Genomic DNA, 18,939 nt, shown 5'->3' with positions numbered 1-18,939 from the left:
GCTAAATCTCCAAACAGCCCTTTATTTATTCTGCTTATTTCTATATTTAGACATCAGCCACATCTTATCTTTAGCTTTAGCAATTACAATAATTCAAGAAAGAAATCAAGGAGGTTGGAGAGGTATATTTTGTATAAAGTTTACTTGTGAGCCTGACATTAAATATAATAAGTATGTGTTGAGGAACTGCTCTGTGCCAACATTTTTGGAACCTTCTAGGGTAAATGCACCCCTGTGCCTGTGTGCATGCTTGTATTTGTAGCCATGTGTGTGGTACATGGTTCAGTCCCTTCTTCATCACTAGCTGATTGGACAAGAGTTTACATCTGACCAAAGCTATACCAATCAGAATCTCTTCTTGGAATTTAGAATTGGAACATAGAAGCTGGACTTCACTTGGTTTCGGATGAGTGCTAGAGCTAGGAAACCAGGCAAAGCAGAAGCTGGGATGAACAGGTGCAGCCCATAGCATCCTAAAGTAATCTACAATAACATCAAGGGAAAAGAATGAAAATGTGCCAAAAGGAGAGCCAAGATATCAAATATCCTAGGAAACATAGAGAAAATTGGGATTTGAACGATTTTTTTTTTAGTTCTTGGGGTCCCAGTGTCTTATGACATCTCTCTATAATTATTACTCTACGATTATTCAGGTTACCTTCAGACATTCAATAACTTCCTACTTATTCATTCATTCATTCATTTTTTGTTTCTGACCTAAACTAGTTCATATGAGTTTCTGTCTTAAGAACAAAACTGATCCTTGCTTTAGTTAGCCAAACATTGGGACTTGCTGTGCATTATGAAATTATTTAATAGGAAATTAGTGAATGCATTAATTATAGAATATAAATAAATATTAATAAAATGATATAATACAGTACCCTCAAAGAAAAAGCTGAGTGATTACCTAGAATATTTTCTATTAAATTCAAACAAATATATTGGTAGTCCTGCAACTCCTATTAATATATTAAAAGTAGTGACAGGAGGAAATTTAAAAAAAAAAAAAACAGTAGGAAAAAAGTAAAAGAGGAAGAAACAAGTCAGCTCTTGACTTTTTTAAGCTTTTTCCTTCCTCAATGTCTACTCCTCACCCTTTGTTTTCATAAGATCCTCCAACAAAAACCAAACTAGATAAGGATCTGAGATGTAGGAATGTATGAATTAGACAGCTGTAAGCATCTAATAAGAGCCCAACATTATGTAAGTTTGTTGGGAGAATCAGCAGGAAAAAAGCACTGAAACCGACAGGGAGGGGCTACAATTAAGGTAACACCAACAACAGAGTCATTACTTGGACCTCAAAAATTAATTTCCTTGCATCAGAGTCTCAGAAAAAGGTTAGGTGTGATAGTATTCTTCACTAGAGCGAGGAGAAATGTGTACTCCAGATAGAATCAGATCCATAACAAATGGAATATGTGGGGGCATCTGGGTGGCTCCGTCGGTTAAGCCTTCAGCTTAGGTCATGATCCCAGGATGCTGGGATTAAGCCCCAGTCAGCTCCCTGCTCAGCAAGGAAAGAGGCCCAGGGAGTGGATGGTTGCTCAAAAGGATCATCTAGTCCAACTCATTAATTTTAAAGACTAAGTTACTAAGGCCAGAGAAGTTCTATAATTTGATCAATGCCACACAGCTAGTAGCAGAGTTATGACTAAGATCCAAAGGTTTAATTTCTCAGTAGGGGGCTTTCCACATATAAATTCTTTCCAATTCTGCACATACCAACATTTTCACTATCCCCAAAAATAGACCAGAGACTTTTATCTCTCCAGGTATAGAGAGAACTAAAGAAAAAAAAAAAATAAAAGATTTGAAGATTGGATTGGTCAAAGGAAGTTTCATCAAGAAAATGGAATTAGATCTGAATTTTTGAAAAATAAGTATGCTTTAAGAAGAAAAAAGAAGGGAACAGATTCCCACTGAGAATGGAGGTATGGAAGCACATGTCTTGCAACAGGATGAAGGTGGGGGGGGTGGGGAGAGAGACAGAGAGAAAGGGCGCTGCTACAGTCTTAGCCTTCATGTTACAAATGATGCTAAGAACTCCTCTTCATGGGTATTCTCTACCAACCTCCACCCATATAGCTCAATAACCATTTATTTTGACTACTTGAGAGGCAGAAATACCAGTGATTCACATTGCTTGACCACCAAAATCTAGTCAGAATTTTAAGAAATGGAAACTTTGCCCCATAGGAGTCTTGTTGAAATGCAGTAATGTTGCATGCTTTTCATAGTCTTCATATTTTAAGAGCCTCAGAAAATGATTCATAACCCAATAGTTTGTACTGATGTTTGGCATCTTCTAGAACCACAACTCCCTATCTGGTCTTTTCTCCTCTCTCTGGCTGCTCTGTCCCTTTATTCTTCTCAAACATTTTCCTAAAGAAGTAATTCAGATATTTTCCCCTCTTTCTTTCTAAAAATAGTTATGCTTTATCAAAGTAATATGTGGACATCATTTTAAGTGTCAAACAGTAAAACTGGGACGATAATGATAAACAGCAGTCCCCCACCTCACACCCTCCCACACACGTCCTGCTTCGCTCACACTCAAAACCTAATTTCCCCTTTTGAAGCATAAAAACAGCACCTTCGAAGGAGTGATGTGCATAGACATTGGAATAAGACACTAGTAGCTTTTCCTGCTTTACGAATTTTCTCTTTACCACGTATCACTGTCCAACACACTAAATATTATACTTTGTTATGTTTATTTTTGGTCTTTCTCCTTAAAATGGAAGCTCCATCACAGCAAGGATTGTCGGTTTTGGATTTCTGCTGTTTCTCAGGTGCTCAGAGCAGTGCCTACATACAGAGGAACTGAGTATCGGTAGAGGTCATATGTTACAGTTCTCTGTGTTGTAAGACTGAGAGACTGTGCACAAAAACCCTGAGGTTGTCCGTGTTGAATGGTGAGTCCTGATCTAGAACATGAGTCCTAAATCCCAAAGCTATTCCCCCTCCTTCCACTGTACTGGGATATTTTCCACCATTTGGTTTAGAAATTTCAACATAAATATCATTTAACAACAGGAGAAATCAGCTGTAGTCAGAAAATGAGTAACATTTTCCCTCACATTGGCCCTGTTCATACACTTAAATTGGTGTTTCCTACTTGTACAATTGTATTAAAAGAAACACACGGGATGATCACATTATATGTGATCAACATTATATGTAAGAACAGAAATTGGGAAATCCCAAATGTTCATCAATAGAAGACTGCTGGGGCACGTGGGTGGCTCAGCCGGTTAAGCATCCCTGACTCTAGGCTTTGGCTCAAGTCATGATCTCAGGGTCATGAGATCCCAGCCCCACATGGGATCCCTCTCCCCTCCCTCTCACTCCCCCTTTGCCCACTCATGCATGCATGATTGAGTGCACACTCTCTCTCTCTCAAATAAATGAATAAATAAAGTCTTTTAAAAAGATATAGAAGAATAGTTAAATTCTTGGTGTGTGTCCAATGGTTATAGTTCAGCAGATGTGAAAAAGATCTATGCATAAGGACTGACTCGGAAAGCACATCTCTACAATATAGATAGATCATGCTCTACAATTTCTTATCCACAATTCCAAAATCCAAAACATTCTAGAAACTAAGTTTGTTTTTGTTTTTTAACTTCAGTGGCAAAACCAAACCAATCGTAAACTCACTTGACAGCAAATATTTACCTGTCCTGACATGAAAATAGGTAAGACTTAATTGATCTCATACAGCATGAATAGAATATTCAGACCTTCCAGTGCAAAACACAATTTAACGTGTTTGTTATGAAGTATTGCCTCCGATCACACCAGCTACGTGATACTCGGTGTGCATACCACACCACTACTCTAAAATCCAAAAGATTCTGAACTCAAATTCAGATGACCCAAAGGCTCTCAATGAGGAATATGGCCTATACTAAGTGAACAAACAAGATGCAGACTAGTGTCTGTGGGATGATCCAATATGTGTAAGTTAAAAAAACCCACACAATGGTTTATGCCTGGAAATTCTGAAAAGAGTACATATTTGGAATAAAAAAAGGAATGCACATTGATTCTGCCTAAGGAATGGGACAGAAGGAAGCGCTAAGTGACTCTACCATAATAACCGACTCATCTCCTGGGGCTGGTGCAGGAGGGAGCTCCTAGGTCTTTCTCTGCAGCACAGCCTCGAGATGATTCTACACCAAGCACCCTGCATCCCTGTGCGAGTCCACTGAAGTTTGCATGCTGTAGTGACGGCAGCTGATGACCCATCTTAAGTCCCATCCCTGGGGGTGGGGGCAGGGTGGAAAGTGAGATGAAATCTCCTTTGACTGGCAATACAGATGGCATCTCCTCAAAGGAGGCAGTGCTGAGACTCTCACAGGGGGAGGGGAATGATCTTCTGGGCAGACAACTAATGTTGTCAGCAGCACAAGGAACAGGACCTGACCTGACCTGACTGTAGATGTGCACTAGCTACATGCCTCCTAGTAACTGAGTCAATGTCGTAAACCCCTGGGCCCTGTGCTCTCCTGCGGAAGGAGAGAGACCTCTATGTTCTCACAGCCCTAACAATTCGCTGACGGACACAATAGCTCTCAGACTCGAAAGTGCATACAAGTCACCAAGGGATCTTGTATAAAATACAGATTCTGATTCAGCAGGTCTGGAGTGGCCTGTACAAGCTCCCAGGTGATGCCAGAGTTGCTGGTCAACCAGACCACACTTTGAGTAGCAAGCAAGGTCCCAGCACACTGCTCTGGCTTGCCGATTAGAAGATGCTAAGACAAAGTTAGGAAAATTTGAGGCTTGAATTACTTGATAGTGATCTGCTGACCAAAACTTCCTTTGTGGCACAGTTTATTGCACACGTTGAAAGTATAGATACAGCCAGTAATGGAGTCTGTCCTTTGTGAAGGCAAGCAGCCTTCGATTTAAGTAATAATCTAATCATTAATCAATAAACCAAGAGTTTTCCATATATTAATACTCCAAAGTATATAACCTAAAAGCTTTACCATGAAATATATTAGGTACTTAAGAAACAAATGATTCTAACTTTGGCTTAGAGCTGGTATAAACAATAATCACTTTTCAAGGTTTTCATGATTCATCTAAACTTCAGAGACTTTTTTTTTGAGATGCAGACCAATCCATTGTTTGATAATACCAGGCCATTAACCAACAGCATTTAGCTTGGGAGGCCCCTGAGGAAGACCTAAATGTTCATATATGGCTGTTCAGATGGGTTTCAATAAATAATTATAATGCAACTAAGGGACCTAAAAGTGACTTGAATACAGAACTAAAAGAATCACAATCAGTTTGTTTATCTAAGGTTGTGCCTACTTTAAGAAACCAAATCCCCTCTGATAGGTTTATTGGTGTTTAGTCTACATTAGGTATAATTTTAGAAGTCAAGTACTCTCACGCCAGACATTTTCCAAATTACACTTTCAGACTAGAAGCCACATCAGAAACCTGAGTTGATTGCGACATTAATTACCCCCCAATCAAACACTCCCCCCTCTGCCAGTTTTCTTCCATTCTGTGTCCTCTCACTAGCATTAAACTGCCATGCCTTGGGGACACAGGAGGCTGGGAGAGCCAAATAAGATAATTACCTGAAAATTATTGAATAGGATAGTGTTCTGGACATTTCAAGTTATAATTCCCTTCAAAGACATGAAGCAGTTGGGAAAAAAATGTTTTAAATCCTCACAAGGCAGCATTTTGTCCTAAGCACATAGCTTAAAACCTCAGGCACCCTGGGATCTTAGACAGTGAGGGCCAAGAAATAACTATAAGGGAAGGGCTTCTAAGTAATAAGACAAAAATAAATAAATGAATAAATATTTAATATGACAAGTGGTAACAAGGAACATCTGGAAGCACTCAGCCCAGCAGGCAGGCAAGCTTTTCCCACTTAAAGCCAGGGAGTGGACAAATTCTCATTGGTTACAGCAGGCCTTTCCAGAAAGCTATCATCGTATGGATGGCAATCCAGTGGAGTTGGTCTAGAGAAGAAGTGTACCCCCTGTGGGTGAAGAGTGGACACTTGAGATTTACTCAGAAACTTTCAAGTATATAATTGTTAACTATAATCACAATGCTATGCATTAGATCCCCAGAACTTACTCGTCTTCTAACTGGACGTCTAGACCTTTTTTTTGACCAACATCTCTCCCCTTCCCCCTTCCGTGGCCTCTGGTCATCACCATTCAACCCTGTTTCTATGAGCTCAACTTTTCGACTTTTCTAGATTCCACATATAAGCGGTATCATAAGATTTTTGTCTCTCTCTGATGTTCCACTAAGCCAAACTCCCTCAAGATCCACCTATGTTGCTACAACTGCCTGGGTTTCCTTCTCTCTCATAGTTGAATAATATTCCACTGTGTACGAATTCTACATCTTTTCCCACTCAATCAAAAGTGAGTAAGAAAATAAATCTTAGGGCAGCCCGGGTGGCTCAGCGGTTTGGCACCACTTTCAGCCCAAGGTCTGATCCTGGAGTTCCAGGATCGAGTCCCACGTCGGGCTCCCTGCCTGTCTCTGCCTCTTCCTCTGTGTCTCTCATGAATAAATAAATACAATCTTTAAAAAAAAGAAAAGAAAAGCAATCTTAAATGCTCCCACCACAAAAAAAAAAAAAAAAAAAAAAACAGTAATTATGGGACGTGAGGGAAGGAAGCGTTAGCCAATGGCCTAGTGTGTCAGACTGAATCCTCAGGAGCCTCCTGGGTGAAATCTGAAACTGGCCCCAAGCACGCAGGGCAAAGAGGGACCAGACTGGCAGGTGGCAGGTGTACCAAGCAAGGGAACTTACACACACAACTTGTCTTGGGCCACAGAGATGAGTAGATCTCCCCACTGCTCCCCAGCATCTGAGACATTGATGCAGAGGCCTGAACAGGGCCCAGCCCATGTCCATGCAGGTAGTCCCAACAACGCGTTGGCCTCTCCAGGCTTCCTTCTTGCAAGCTGCTCCAGGTGGGCCGGAAGGTACCTTCCAAGGAACGGCCTATCCCCTGCGCCCAACTCCAAGGTCAAGCGGGGTCACGTCCTCCCGATGACCCGCCAGCACAGGGTAATCCCTCTGTGATAGCCAAGTGTAGCAAATCCTCACGTGGGACACCTTAAACTGACACCACCTTATACGTTCAGTACATCTCAGGGGGAAAGCTGGGGGAAAAGGTGTTCAGTGAAGACACACATTTTGCCAACCATGATTCCCATCTCTAGGTAGATTATTCTCTATAAACTAGAGGAACTCTAACATATATGCCTAAGGGAACGTGCACAAGGAAGTTTACCGAAGCTTTCTTTTCAACGGCGAAGTATTGAACTTGACTTTACAACCTATAAACGGAAGATGTATTAAAAATCTAAGGTATATGCATGTAATGGCAAGAAGCTATTTAGTAGGTAGAACTAAATACAGGCACGTGACTACGTGTAGGTGAATCTTCAAAACAATTGGGGGGGAGCGAGTTACACAGTATGCCTTCCATTACGGTAAACACCCAAACCACCCAAATCACCATCATCTGTTGATGAACACACCCAGGTGTGGTGAGTGGGGAAAACAAGGCTGGAACGAGGGCTGGTCAATCCAAGCACAGCTGTTAATTCTGTAGAGGGAAGTGGTGGGTTGCATCAGTAAGGGTGCTCAGGTAGTTACAGCATTCAACTACGGTGTCATTATGGATTTTAAAATTGAAAGATCAAAGACAAATATGTCAACACATTAGCATTTTAGGCCTGGGTCTGCTAGGCTCTCACCCCATTTTTATCCTTCACTTTCAGCCTTTAAGATCTGCTGCAATAACAAGGGAACCCGTTATTAGGAGCTCTGGGCAGCTCCTCTACTATTCCCTCTGTGGCAACTTGGGTTGATTGGTTGGTTGGTTTTTGATGTGGTTAAGAAAACTGAAAGTCACCATGGGGAACTTTATTTTTATTTTTTATTGGAGTTCAATTTGCCGACATGTAGCATATCACCCAGTGCTCATCCCGCCAAGTGCCCCCCTCAGTGCCGGTCACCCAGTCTCCCCAACCCCCTGCCCACCTCCCCTTCCACTACTCCTTGTTCATTTCCCAGAGTTAGGAGTATCTCATGTTCTGTCTCCCTTTCTGATATTTCCCACTCATTTTTTCTCCTTTCCCCTTTATTCCCTTTCACTATTTTTTATATTCCCCGAATGAATGACACCATATAATGTTTGTCCTTCTCCGATGGACTTACTTCACTCAGCATAATCCCCTCCAGTTCCATCCACGTCGAATCAAATGGTGGGTATTCATCTCTTCTGATGGCTGAGGAACATTCCATTGTATACATAGACCACAGCTTCTTTATCCATCATCTGTCGATGGACACCGAGGCTCCTTCCACAGTGTGGCTATTGTGGACATTGCAGCTATAAACATCGGGGTGCAGGTGTCCTGGCGTTTCACTGCATCTGTATCTTTGGGGTGACTTTTAAAAAAGAGAAAGAGTGGACAGACATCAAGGAATGCAAATATTGGAGAAATGCCACCTTAGAGGAGCTTCCCATATAATTAGACCAGATGCCTCAAATCTGCTTGGAGGGGAAACTTCTAGGTCACAATGAGACTATCCAAACCTACTGGAACCTTAGATAAGAACCGGAAAAAGCTTCAGTGGTATAATGTACTTTATTTAGTAACCTGGATATAAAATGTATATTGAAGAGAGTTAAGAATAGATGCTTCTACAAGAACATGACTGAAGGACGGAAGTGTCATTTAACGCTAAAAGGTTTAATTATAGGGCTATGGGGGGGAGCAGGGGGGGTTTAGTAGCTTCTAGCTTTATCGTGAAGAAACACAGTATTGTTTTTAATTTTCTTTGTTCTCCCTTAAAAACACAGAGAATTTGCATTTCGATTTAACAGTAGTTGGCAGTATTATTATTAGGTCTAGGACATTCCTGCAAGGACAGTTTTGGCGACCGCGGGCTACAAAGGTAAAATCTGCTTTGAAATCAGATTTGTAGTCGAATATTACATCTACCACTTTGCTTGCATGACCTTGGTATAATCTTTAATTTCTCGGAGTCTTACTTTCTCATCTATTTAAGTGGCATGCTTACTTAGCTAATTTTTTCCCACAATGCTGTTATCGGATTAAATAAGGTAATTATGTAAAGTGCCTGGTGCAGGAGGTATGATCTGTTCTTAATAAATGGTAAGTACTTTTGTTATTATTGACAAGAAGCAGGTGGAAATCTTTCCCGAATATCACACAGTATTACAATTCCTGGGAAAAGAAAAGTCAGTCAAATCTTTAAGTTGTGTGATGCAAAACTAGTCTGACTACATTTTTTCCTGAATTACTTCATTTTAATGCAGTTTACTGCATTTTGTTGTTAAATAGGAAGAACCTGTGTCCGTGGATATGTTAAAATCAGCCTGATGATGATAAACTCATCGAAAGCTCATCTCATCACCTCAACTCGTCAGAGTGGCTAAAATTCACAACACAAGAATCAACAGGTGAGGATGGAGAAAGGGGAACCGTCTTGCACTTTTGGTGGGGAATGCACGCTGGTGCAGCCACTGTGGAAAACAGTGTGGAGGTTCCTCAAAAGGTTAAAAGTAGAAGTACCCTAGGATCTAGCAATCACACTACTATTTACCCAAAGAATATAAAAATACTACTTCAGAGGGATACTGGCACCCTGGTATTTAATTGCAGCATTTTCTACAATAGCCAAATTTTTGGAAGCAGCCCAAGTGTCCATTGATTGATGAATGGATAAAGAAGATGTAGTGTGTATAAACATAGAGTGTGTGTGTGTATATAGTGTGTGTGTATATATATAGTGTATATTTATAATGTGTATACACACACACACTGGAATATTACTCAGCCATGAAAAGAATGAAATCTTTCCATTTGCAACAACATGGGTAGAGCTAGAGAGTATTATGCTAAATACAATAGAGAAAGATAAATGCCATATGATCTCACTCCTTTGTGGAATTTAAGAAGCAAAACAAATGAGCAAAGGGAGAAAGAGGGGCAAACCAAGAAAGGTTAACTATACAAAACACACTGATGGTCACCAGAGGGGAGGCAGGTTGGGGGCATGGGGGAAATAGGTGATGGGGATTAAGGAGGGCACTTGTGATGAACACCAGGTGTTGTATGTAGGTATTGAATCACTAAATTGTACACCTGAAACTAATATTACACTGTGTTAACTGGACTTTAAAACTTAAAAAAAAAATGCATCTCGTATTTTGATTTGATACAAGGAGCTTAAAAACTGTTAGTCAATGTTAATTGAACTACTCTAGACATCAGGAAAATGCCTAGCCCTCATGGTCATAGGGAAACTGCTGAACTATTATGGAGTCCAAATATTTAGCAGTAAATCTTTACTTATTCCCCAGAAGGTGTGTGGCATTTTACCAGGCATTTCAGAGAACTATTAAAGAAGAGTCATGGTTTATGTCTTAAAGGAGTTTAAAATTCTTTTAACTACCTTTTTGAGGTATAATTGTCATTCAATAAACTGCATATATTTAAAGTGCACAATTTGAAATTTTTTTCATATTTTATTTATTTATTTAATCATGAGAGACCCAGAGGAGAAGCAGAGACAGAGGCAGAGGGAGAAGCAGGTTCCAGGGAGCCAGACACGGGACTTGATCCCGGGACTCCAGGATCATGCCCTGGGCCAAAGGCAGACGCCCAACTGCTGAGCCACCCAGGCACCCCTGAAAATTTTGACACAGGTTTTATACCTGTGAAACCATCTCCAGAACTGAGACACTGAACATGTATTTCACCACCAAGAAATTTTTGTCCTGTCCCTTTGTAATTCCTCTGTACTTCCCTGGTTCTCGGCAACCATTGTTCTGTTTTTTTTTTTCTTTCTTTCTTTTTAAAATATTTTATTTATTTACTCATGAAAGACACAGAGAGAGGGGCAGAGACACAGGCAGAGGGAGAAGCAGGCTCCCTGCAGGGAGCCTAATGGGGGACTTGATCCCAGAATCCCAGGATCACAACCTGAGCCAAAGATAGATGCTCAACCACTGAGCCATCCAGGTACCCCAATTGCTTTGTTTTCTGTCACTATAGATGAGTTTGAATTCCCTAAAGTTTTAGGAAATAAGAATTGTGCAAAAATGCACTCTTTTCAGGGGATCCCTGGGTGGCTCAGTGGTTGGGTGCCTGCCTTTGGCCCAGGGTGTGATCCTGGAGACCCGGGATTGAGTCCCACGTCCGGTTCCTGGCCTGGAGCCGGCTTCTCTCTCTGCCTGCCTCTCTCTCTCTCATGAATAAAATCTTTAAAAAAATAAAAAAATGCACTCTTTTCCTCCAGGCTTATTTCATTTGCATAAACATTGTTAGATTGATTCATGTTGTTTCATGTATCAGTAACTCAGTAATTCATTGTTTATTGCTGAGTAGTAGTCTAGCTCACAGCTTTACCATAACTTGCTTATTCATTCACCCTGTTGATCACATTTGAGCTGAAGTCACTTAGGGGCTATTATCAACAAGGTGCCCAAAGCGCGCTTCTGCCTTCTGTGTCTCTTGGGTTCTATCTCCTTGACACAATGCTTTTACACTAGGAAGACCCTAACCCAAAACTAATTAACCGTCTCTTCGTTTTTATTTTTCAATTCATGAGAGACACACAGAGAGAGGCAGAGACATAGGCAGAGAGAGAAGCAGGCTCCCTGCGGGAAGCTTGATGCAGGGCTCAATCCCAGGACCCCACGATCACGACCTGAGCCAAAGGCAGACACTCAATCACTGAGCCACCCAGGTGCTCCTAACCCTCATTCAATGAAGCATAGCAACCCTCATTCAATGAAGATTTCTGGGGGTGAGATTTCGGCAGTGATTATAAATTGTGGAGATAATGTATGGAGAGGGTCACACTGTGCCCTAAAGTGCCTTCCTCCAAATCGATGGCTTAATCTTCCCTCTCTTTTTTCCATCTCTGTTCATCTCCACTGTGCCCTTTCTTCTTCTCGGCTACTGAACCATGAGCTTCATTTTTTCTCCATTGTGCTAGGCAGCTTCACCTTCCTCTGAGACCCGGGGGACAGTTGACACCCCAGCCATCGGCAAACTCATCTTATACCCTAACCATATATCAAAACATGTTCCCAGGCAGCTCTGGTGGCTCAGTGGTTTAATGCCACCTTCAGCCCAGGGCCTGATCCTGGAGACCTGGGACTGAGTCCCATGTCGGGTTCCCTGCATGGAGCCCGCTTCTCTCTCTGCATCTGTGTGTGTGTGTGTGTGTGTGTGTGTGTGTGTGTGTGTGTGTGTGTGTCACTCATGAATGGATAAGTAAAAATCTTAAAAAAACAATCTGATTTCCTTAAAAAAAAAAAAACAAACTATTCCCTAATATGGAGTTTTTACCGTCAGAGGAATTTCAATCTAATTGCTAAGGTAATACCATTGACTCCTTGTACGTTTACTTGAAGCTGCAAGGAAAGATGTAAGATGATGTGAGGTTGCTCAGATTGAAGAAGGTAAAACCTGGGGAAGATTTCCCTGAGCCCAAGTGCCACTGGCCAATAGATCAGACTCTGTCCTGCCTGGAGACCTCCCAGCTGATTGCTGTTACCACGCCTTTCTCTCCCACCACGACTGAGAAAGATATGGAGGCCTCTTGAATGTCTTTGTCAGCACAGATGTCCCTGTAGCATGCTCCCCTTCTCCTCATGGAGAATCACATGGTTTTAAATTTTAAGTGGTCAAGTCAATTAACCTAAAGTTAGTCTAAGAGGACAAATAGTAAAAAGCTCTGGAATATGAGGGTTTGATAATGGGAAAAGGAAAGCTTTGGGCAGAAGCCCAAACTGAGTCCAAGGCCTGGGGAAAAAGCAAGCCAATTATAGATGTTTCGGTGCTCAGGGAGATTAAGAAAGTTGGGCAACAGGTTCCAGGAGCAGGAGGCGCTAAGAAAAGAAGGTGTTGGGTGGCAGGAATATAGTCACTAATAAGCTCAGGTTTAAGGCATGGAAACATGGTAATGGAAACTAGTGTTCAAGATAGGTACTGAGTAAAAAAAAAAAAAAAAGGATAGGTACTGAGTAACCAGGAAACATACCTGGAATCATTTTTTGGTGATCTCACACCAGAGTTCACCCCCTAACTCATTAGCCTGCTTCTACTCCCATCTTCCTAAGCCAGAGTGATCCTTTTAAAACGTCAGACATAATAGCCCTCTGCTCAAAATTCTCGAGTGGCTGCCAATTTTATCCCAAGTGAAAACCAGAGTCCTTATCATGGTCAAAAGGCTCTATAGGATCCGTCCTCCATGCCCCAGTGGCCAGCCACATTGACCTTTTTACTCAACAAACACATTCTTGATGTAGAGACTTTAATTATTCCTTCTGGCCAACATGTTCTTTACCCAAATAAACTCTCTCAAGGGCTTCAAATCTTTGCTCATATATCACCTTCTCAGTGAGGTCCACCATGACCAATCTATTTAAGATCACAGCCTACCTTTCTTTATGCCCATACACTCTACTTTCCCTCCTCTGTACTTTTCATATTTATCATCTTCCTACATAGTCTATAATTTCTGATTATGTTGAAGTAAAATCATTTTAATTCATTTAACCTGTCTTCAAAAACATAGCTTTCAACTTTTACCCTTATTGTTATTACTCTGTGAACCCTGTGAAGTTAGTTCTCCCACAGTCCTTACAGAAAAATGTGAAGCTCGTGGCTAAATATTGGAGACAGACGAGTAAAATAACCCTTCTCAATCAGGCAGGCTATTTTGAATAAAAGCATTCAGTTCTCACATGCTGGGGAATAAAAGCATGGAACACCTACCTTTGTTAGATACTGAAGCTACCTTAGGTTAGCATCATCCTGGTTTCCACATTTTAGAATTCCCAGTCCCTCTGGCTGGGAAAGGATCAAGAAAAGAGTACATTTCTTGGAATCTATAGTCGATAACAACATTGTATGACAAATGCTGGATCCAGATTCCCCCCCCCCCCAAAATGGCTTTCCTAAGAGTGTCTGCTCAATAGTGATTTCACAGGATATTAACAGATGTTTCTCAGGGAAAAAGGGGGAGAAGTGGTTCTTCAGTCGATTTAAGAAATTATACAGTCAACTTTAAGCAGATTTCTTTACTGCAAGCTTTTTGGCGATTGCATTCGCTGATATGTAACTGTGAATATCCCAGTGGATGGCATAATATACAACTTTTCCTAAACTCACTAGACCAAAGAAGCCCTCTTGGAAAGAGTACCTTGAGACACCTATTTTATTCATTCAACCAAAATTTATTGAGCACCTACCATGTGCACACATTGCAAGCACCTGGGATTCAGTGCCATCCAGGACACACACAGTACCTGAATTTACGTGGGATTTACAGTCTAGTAGAGAAGACGCACATGAAATGAATATTTGAAAGTTGATGAATGTAATGAAGGTAAAATACAGGCTGCTGTAAAAACATGTAAGAGAGAATGGTGTTTAGTAAAATGAAATGTGAGAAAACCTGACCTAATAGTTTTCATGAATAAATCTTATCCTTAGATGATTAATCACAAATTGTTTATCATTTATTGTGTATGTTACACTATACTGAGTGATATTGGGAAATACAGGTGCGTAAGACATAAACGTTTCTTTAAAAAAACTTTGTTAGCTGAAGAACAATAAAAATTTAAAAAAATAAGCAATGCATGACAGAATAAAATTACATGTAAATTTGAAAGGTTCAGATATACATTAAAATGCTACCTATCTTTCAAAGATAATTATCATAGCTTTGGAAAGCCTTCCCCTACCTTCGAACAGCTACTCCAACTTAGGCTGATTTTTCCAGTACTTTTCACACAATGCCTCATAGGATAGTGATTTGTGTGTCTATCTACCAGACTCGAGTTAACTTTGTGGCACAGACACTGGGTCTTTTACATCCTTGCATTCCTCACAGTGCACAGTCTCTGTGGGAACCAGCAAGGTATAATGGTTAAGATCAAAGGCTTTGGAGTCCTATCAACTGGTTGAATTCTGGTGTTGGTTTGAAACCTCAGGAGCTTCCCAGGTGAAATATGAAACTTGCTCCCATACAATGAAGGCAACGAGAGACAAAAGAAAGAGGTAGACCACTCCAGGTTAGCAGGTGGCAGGTTTAACAAAGGAACTTACATATGACACTTGTCTTGGGCGGCCACAAGACAAGTAGGCCTCCGTACCTACCTACCAAATCTTAAGAGTTTATATAGGGCCTTAAGTGGGTTCAGTTTTGTAGATAATCCAGATGGTCTCCACAACACATTACTCTCTCACTGTGCATTTTTGAAATGAGCATTTTCTCTCACTGAGCATTTTGAAATGCTCTCAGGCTAAGGAGAGCAGTACCTATATTCCATGTCCTCTCAATGACCTCTTCCAACACCTGGCTCTGGCATTTGTTGGCTGTATGACTATGCAAGACTCTTCATTCTTTGAGCCTTGATTTTCTTGTCTATAAAATGGAGATAATAATACCCATATCGACCTAGTCATGTAATTGTTTTAGCAGAGATGAGATATATAAAATAAGTTAGTGCCTGACATAGAAAGTACTCCGTAATAATATTGTTATCACATCTATTATTGCACAGTACCCTGAGAGAAGTGCTTAGGCAATCTAGATGTTGAGAGAAAGGGCAAAGCAGGTCAGGCATTGGAGGACGTGGCCCAGGGTCTCACCTATTTCTCATGAAGTTCCAGTACAAAGACAGGATACTGTCTACTGCGGATTGAGGCCAGGGGACAGCAAGGTGGGATAAATGATGTTGAACAGACATGGAAAAGCCAGATGGTGGAGGTAGAGAGGACTTGAAATCATGCCTGAAAGCTTCAGATTTGATTTAAAAGCAGTAGATAAAACTAAAGACTAATGGGGCACCCGGGTGGCTCAGTGGTTGAGCGTCTGCCTTTGTTTGGCTCAGGTCATGGGCCACGGGGTCCTAGAATCGAGTCCCACATCAGGCTCCCCACAGGGGATGTCTCTCTCTCTGCCTATGTCTCTGCCTCTCTCTCTGTCTTTCATGAATAAATAGATAAAATCTTTAAAGAGAAAAACAAAGACTAATAAAGAAATTGTTTTCAGGAAAGATTAACTTGCCAACCATGATAAATAGGAACTAGATGGAAAGAACCAGCATCTAAGAGACCAGGAATGACAGCCATGTGAAATAATAAGGTTGGCAGATCTAACAAAAGAGTGTTGCATGCTTTTTTACACTGTGATAATTCATCAAGTGAACCAGGACCTGGATAAATGTGGAACTGGGGAGAAATTGCAATGTATGTTCAAGGTTAGTTCATTGCCATGACCTGAAATGCCTAAACCATAATTCTGAGCAAATGAATTCCATGATGGCATGGGGCTTATCATTAACCACCAAATACTACCTCAAGAAACCATGCTTTTCCTTAAGAAATTAACAATTTCAGGGGATCCCTGGGTGGCTCAGTGGTTTAGTGCCTGCCTTCGGCCCAGGCCGTGATCCTGGAGACCCGGGATCGAGTCCCACATCAGGCTTCCTGCATGAAGCCTACTTCTCCCTCTGCCTATGTCTCTGCCTCTCTCTCTCTCTCTCTGTCTGTCTCTCATGAATAAATAAATAAAATCTTTAAAAGAAATTAACAATTTCATCACATAATTAATTTAGTCACCAAACATAGATATCATTTACATAGGAAATTTCCGTGGCTTTTTAACAGGGAACTTGAATTAAATACATCATGGGAAAAGCAGATGAGAAAAGAGTTTGCTCATATTTCTCTAAAGAATTTTTTTTTGGTTTTTTGTTTGTTTTTTGAGAGAGAGAGAGAGAGAGAGCTTATATGCATGCACATGTGCAGGTAGCAGGGGAAGGGCAGAGGGATGGGGAGAGAATCTTACACAGGCTCCATGCCCAGTGCAGAACCAGGCACAAGGTTCAATCTCATGACCCTTGGATCATAATCCTGAGATCATCACCTGAGCTGAAATCAAGGTTGGACACTCAACCTACTGACCCACCCAGGAGCCCCATTCTAATGAATTTCTCATGAGTTATTTTCAATCTTGCATTTATTTTACAGAAGAAAAAATACTAAAAATAGCTACATGAGAACATACTGTTATAATTGGCCATTTTAAAAGATTTACCTTCTTGAAATAATAAAATACTCACTTTGACCTTGCTCTAAGCTAATGACTCTGAATCAAGATAGAAATTTGAAGGTACATTGTTTGATCTTTTTTCAAGTACTGTGGTTAAGGTCATGGGAACATTGCATCCCTTTCCATTCTCCTTCTTCTCCACTCACTAATCTGGGGAGATTTGTTCTTAAAGTTCTTAATTAGATTATCATTAAAAAAAAGATTATAATATTCTTTCCCATAGAAATAAGGCTACAGATAAATATGTATACTTAAAGTAGTATTAGTTCTATACACTGGATATTTAATTTCCAGGCTAGACCACAAAAAGTAGTCTAATCATAATATACATAGTATATTACAAATTAATTTTTGACACACAATCTGTTCATAATTTCAAGGCTCTCTAAACAGTGAAAAATCGAGCCATCAACTAGGCAATCACTGTCAGAATGACATGTGGATTCACAGCAGCAAAATGTATACCTGGCCTCCTAACCTTGTATGGCAGATTTCTAGAAATCATAGATTCGCAGGATTTTAGAGCTGGAGATATTTTCAGAATCACCCAAGCCGCTTCCTCATTTTACATCTGAAGAAAACAAGGCCAAAATGGTGAGATGATTTGTGCAGGGTCACTTAACTGATTAGTAAGCAAGTTAGGACTTATAAAGAGCAAATTTTGTGAACCCTGTTTTCAGCTGAGAAAATGCTGAACAAAAATTGATTCATTCCTTTATTTTTCATTCATACATTGAACAACCATTTGCTACATGCATCAAATGTGCAGAATGTTCTATTAGCTGATAAGGTAATTTTAAATATTAATTGGCTTTGGGCACCTGGGTGGCTCAGTCAACTAAGCCTCCAACTCTTGGTTTCAGCTCAGATCATGATCTCAGGGTCGTGAGATTGAGACCTGAGTCAGGCTCTGCACTCAGCATGGAGCCTGCTTGAGATTCTCTCTCTCTCTCTGCTCTCTTCCCTACTCTCTCTCTCAAATAAATAAATAAATCTTTATCAAAAGAATATGAACTGACTTTTGCTCTTAACTAGCTGAGTTTTAATTGGCTATAGTTAAATTTAGAAAGATTTTAAAAAATATTTTATTTATTTATTCATGAGAGACAGAGAGAGAAAGAGAGGCAGAGACACAAGCAGAGGAAGAAGGAAGCTCCATGCAGGGAGCCTAATGTGGAACTCGATCCTGGGATGCCAGGATCATGCCCCAAGCCACCCAGATGTCCCAAATTTAGAAAATTAAACACGAGAGTTACATAGTCAAATTATGTCAGTATACACGATTAAACGTGAATTAAGTTAGACAGGTAATGTGTTAGGAGTTGAGGATGGAGAGGTCAGAGTGGATTTAAGGTGTCAAGAAAGGCTACATAAAAAATAAATTTAATCTACCCATCTGTCCATTCTATTTACATATCCAGTACTCTATTTCCTATATACCAAAGCGAACCCTGGGAATATAAGGATGAAAGGCAATGCCCTTGTTCTCCAAGATTCACAGTCTAGTGGGGAAGAAAAAGAGGGCAAGAAACAATAGGTAGAAGGTTCACATGGAATGTTTGTATATAGAAATACTTATGTTTATTATATTAAATATAAGCAGAGGCAGAATTGGGATTAGAAAGGCAAACAAAACAACTGAGGCACAAAATTTAAGGAAGGACTCACTCTCAAGCCATTGCAAGTACAGAATCAGCTCTTGCACAGACCTGAGAGAGAGCGTCCCCTTAAATTTTGCACCCTGAGCACCTTAC

The 18,939-nt window shown here is 40.6% G+C and overlaps 1 long non-coding RNA gene across 1 annotated transcript in view; it reads left to right on the top strand.

The window, feature by feature from the left end:
* Positions 1–1,617: 1,617 nt before the first annotated feature.
* The window catches only part of LOC112677817 (uncharacterized), a 33,028-nt gene continuing 15,706 nt past the window's right edge, over positions 1,618–18,939 (top strand). The window contains exons 1-2 of the long non-coding RNA XR_003147210.3: positions 1,618–1,937; positions 9,388–9,506. This is a non-coding gene — a long non-coding RNA (uncharacterized LOC112677817). The remainder of the gene's footprint in view (positions 1,938–9,387; positions 9,507–18,939) is intronic.

This window comes from Canis lupus, chromosome 10 (genome assembly GCF_003254725.2).
Source record: "Canis lupus dingo isolate Sandy chromosome 10, ASM325472v2, whole genome shotgun sequence".
Lineage (NCBI taxonomy): Eukaryota > Metazoa > Chordata > Mammalia > Carnivora > Canidae > Canis > Canis lupus.
Note: the sequence above shows the minus strand (reverse complement) of the source record. Positions and strands in the feature narration are given on the sequence as shown.